General features: G+C 37.7%; 1 long non-coding RNA gene across 2 annotated transcripts; it reads left to right on the plus strand.

The window, feature by feature from the left end:
• The first annotated feature begins 1,818 nt into the window (after positions 1-1,818).
• Positions 1,819-4,281, plus strand: LOC309687781. 2 transcript variants are annotated; one of them, XR_014270856.1, is made up of 3 exons: positions 1,819-2,109; positions 3,289-3,411; positions 4,145-4,281. It is a non-coding gene; the product is annotated as an uncharacterized lncRNA (long non-coding RNA). The 2 variants fall into 2 exon arrangements; XR_014270857.1 differs by lacking the exon at positions 1,819-2,109 and adding an exon at positions 2,641-2,890.
• Positions 4,282-4,494: the final 213 nt, after the last annotated feature.

Below are 4,494 nucleotides of genomic sequence, written 5' to 3' on the forward strand. Positions count from 1 at the left end.
TTAATGAATACATATTATTAAAATCTGGGCTATAATGGTTGTATTGATGTATAGCAACTTGAAATGCTCCCAAAAATGGCTCCACAGCATGTAAAAATATAATATAAGCTCTGGCGGACTTGGTTCTATGGTAGGTCTTAAAGGGTTAATGTCCACAATGAAAATATTAGTCGAACATCGTGAAGTCTGTATAGGTTTCACAGTGTCGAACAAGCCTGGTACAGTTAAACCTGAGAGTTACTATATGGCGGGAACACCAATATTATCTCTTTTAATAAAGTTTACACGTGTATACACAGGTCACACTGATTATTGGACAGAAAACACAAAGATCAGGTGTTAATCTGATTTATTTAAGCTCTCTCCTCCTTTTTAATATTAGTTATAATTCAGAAATGGCGACTGAAACGAGTAGATATAACCATAGTAAATGAAGCCGGTGTACAGCCAGCTGGGGTTATGACAGTTGTGTACTGGGTCTATCACACGCTTTGCTGTGAGACAGATATCCTGGAAATCCACAAAATCAGCACTTCTTCAAAGAGGCTCTATCTTAACAAACCGCTACATCCTCGGCTAAAAAAATATTAAAAGTTTATTTGGTGACACACAAACAGAGTACTTCAAATCACAGTTCAGTTATTTTCTGCATGTTCATAGTTGTTGTTGTTGAGAAACGCCCACTGAAGGAATGGCCACCAGCCCAAAGCAATGGTTTTGACTCAAACAGCATTAAATAATAAATTAAATGTTTTGTATAATTAATTAAAAATTGAAATAAATACATAAATGAAATTAATGGGCATCTATTAATTACTGCCACATTTAATTAATTATTTATGGTGTATTAATTCATTTTGTCACTCCTGACCCTCCATACTCTTGATCCCTGCATCCCTTCATCAGCACATTGGGGGCATTTAGCCTTAAGAAGTAATACTTAGTAAAGCAAAATACACCAAACTTATAATTTAGTAAAGGGGGAGGAGCTACGGAGAATGAGCCTTATCAGTGTGGAGTCCATGCAGTTCTGGCTGGGAAACCCCACACATGCGACATGTGCTATCGGTGTCCCACTGATGCCCCACTACAACAGTGTGGAACCTTAGTATTACAAAAATTCTATCTAAATAATAAAAAAAATAAATATATACAATGCACATTTGAGAAAGTTCACTATGACTCACTCAGTACATTATAGCTCAGTAAGGAGCTTGGAAAGAAAAACATCTGGCATCAGGACATCCAGATGTTTTTCTTCTCTACAAAGGTGTATTAAAAAAAGAACAGCAAATTATAATATTACAGCGGATGTGTGACCTTAAAGGTTTCTGGCTGAAAAAAAGGTCACTGATCAAACTGATTCTTGCTCACAAAAAACATTTTAATCAGATTCTCTGCAGGAAAATTTGAAAACATTTCCTCCTAACTTCTCAGTATTCACTTATCAGCATTCAGTCAAACGTTCATTTACGGGTGTAGTTAAAAAACTGCTAATAACTGACTTTCCACAAGAGTTGTTTGGTCGGACACAGTAAGAGATGTAATCTGTTACTCTTCATGTGAGAAAGAAGGTGTCTCTGAGATGTACTAATAGTGTGTTAGTTCCAAATAGTAAATTAGTGAATGTATTTCATGGCAGTTTGATTTTTCTGGGACAAACAGTGCAGTCTTCCTCAAAGCATCACTGTGAATATAATCATATAATGTTAAAAATATAATAACAGTCTTTTTATTATTGGTCAATGAAATAAATAAATCCTCTTTATTATCAGAGTGAAAACAGACTTCCACAAACGAACGTCAACTGATGACTCCATAAATATTCAGCCATTCAAAGGTGACTGACCTGCTTCAACAGCCAAAATCACATATTTCTGGAAGGTCCACTCACTGGTTATTCAGCATGCCAGGCTGCAGTTACACCATGCAGACAAAAGAGCACTCGGAGCAAGTTAAAGGAAAGTTTATTCAAAAGTAGAAGTCTGGGAATGGAGACAGAGGAGTTCACTTAAATCTGTCATTATGAAACGGAAGCAATCAAATCTGCCTAAATCTGACACTCAAAGGTAAACTGGATACCTGGCTGACCATCACGTTCACGACCAGGTGAGGACGGATCAAAGATCAGGAGTCGATTTCAGGCTTGGGCTTGCTTTCATCATATTAGTCCAATCCAACTTTATTTATAGAGTACGTTAAAACCAACATGGTTGAACAAAGTGCTTTCCATCACAAAAACTGAGATAATAGTAAAAAAAACATAAACAGACAAAGAAAGTGAAATAACAATAAAATAAATACATAAATGAAAAAAAGATTTAAAAATTAAATGCTTAAATATATTAAATATTAAAACTAGTGCTGTCAGTGTTAATCTCATTAAAATGACGTTAACGCCACGCGGCAAATCTCCGTTAGTGAATTAACGCAGATCGTGTGGTTGTTTGCTGACAACAAAAAAACATCAAAGGAGAAAAGTTGCATCTAAGAACACGTTTTTTTCTTACTGATGCTCATTAGTGAAACACAAAGACATTAGACAAAAATGAAACTTTAGACCCTCTCTTCCCCCAACAGAAGTCAAAGGGATCTTCCAGGAATAGTGACACTATTTTCTGGAGAAGTGATTGGTCAGTACGTCATGATTTCATACCTGCTGATCTCTAATCTGGAACCTAACCGGCACCAGCAGAGTAAAAGACACTTAACAGCTAAATTGAATCAAGCATAAAAACATTTTAGGCATCAAGACAAGTCATATGATCTGTGAATTTCCCTTTTTGTGATTGGTCAGATGCTGCCAACACCTCCCTTGCCTTGTGAAGGTGCATGAGAAACCCTGGATTAACTTTGCTAACCAGCGGTTATCCTGATCACGACTGTTAGTGTAAGTGAATCCAGATGATGGAAAGAAAACCTGGGCATGCTGAAATCACTTCGTAGTATGTGCCCCAGGGTTCAAAGGCCATCCAGTCGCACCATAACAAGAACATGGGAACACTGTTGTTTCTCCTTTTACAGTCATAATCTGCATTCATGAATGTTAAAAATGATTTTATTAAAAATGTATTTTGAAACAGAAGAGGTGTTTCAGTTAAGATAACACAGAACTACTTCAGTGATAGTGGACGAGATCTTTCCACTGCTGTGCAGTTCAGATGTACAGCTCACAGACTGATGGCAACCTCTCAGAAAACACGAGTTACAGTAGTAGTGATAAACAGTGAGACAAAGATCCTCTGCTGAAGCAGAAAAGGTTTTATATATTTCCTATGTAACCTGCAGGGGTGATTCTCAAGTCTGTTGGAGCCCAGGCAAAAAGGGACAGGGACACCTGACAGCCCAGTGTGCCCAGCAGAGCTGACATGAGGGCTGTTTCAATTGAATCACACACTCTGCTTGCCAGAGGTGAGTGAGTGGAGTCATGTGGGGTCCCTTTAGGGAAGTCAGGTCCAGCGTACCGCCACTGCAGACTCTGCACATTATCGCTGCTGTAGACTCAGATTTGTGCAAACAGTGCATTGTGGGTTGTGTTGCATCCGAATCTGCTGGCAGGCATCTTTTTCTCAATCCTGCCAAACTCCGCCCCTTTCATGTAAGCGTGCAGGGAAGACCCTGTGTTAGAGAACTGATAACAAACTCTGTGTGACAGTTTATCCTGATTACAAACGTTAGGGTACGTGAATCCAGATGATGGAAAGATAGCCCGGGTCTGTTGATGAGTCTCCACTTAAACACTGACTTTGTTTGTGTTTCCTGGAGTCCCGTCAGTCCTGTAAACCAGCGTCCCCAACCTTTTTTGTGCCACGGACCTACAATATTCTCAAGGACCGGCCTTTAAGGTGTCGAGGATAAATACAACAAAACAAAACCAGTACCGCTGCCAAAAAAAGAAGAGTTATTCAAAACACATGGGAAAAGACCCAGGGAAACAGAGTTAACGATAAAAAAGATTTTAAAAAATAATGCTTAAAAATTCAAAGTTTTTCATTAAAATATTTTAATTAAGATAAAATATTACAAAAAAATTTAAGCTCTACCACCAAAAATCGAAAAATAAAAATAATAATAAATGATGATAACATGTATTGATTATGTTGCTCTTTGTTTGATTTCTCTTCTGTTTTTTTTCTCCATACAGGTGATCCAGGTGTTTTGTTTGTTTTTCTTTTTGTTCCTTCCCCCCTTTCTCATCATCTCTTCTCCCCTCTGTTTTTCTTTCTCTCCCTCTTTCTTTCATTCTTTCCTTCTCCCTGTCCTTTCCCCCAGTCATGTCTGTCCCGTCTGTAACAACCGATAATAAAATAAAATAAAATAAATACACAATTATAATAAAGGTCAATCAAATGGACCAACATGGCATCTTTCTTGGCCTTCAAACAACAATTCTGATGGCTAAAGATCCAAATGGGACAGGCAAAAAATATAAATGATGATAACCATGTGCAGCTTCTCTCGTCTTCCATTTTTCCCTGATGTGTTTCACTCTAA

The sequence above is a fragment of the Aulonocara stuartgranti genome (genome assembly GCF_965226115.1).
Source record: "Aulonocara stuartgranti genome assembly, chromosome: 14".
Lineage (NCBI taxonomy): Eukaryota > Metazoa > Chordata > Actinopteri > Cichliformes > Cichlidae > Aulonocara > Aulonocara stuartgranti.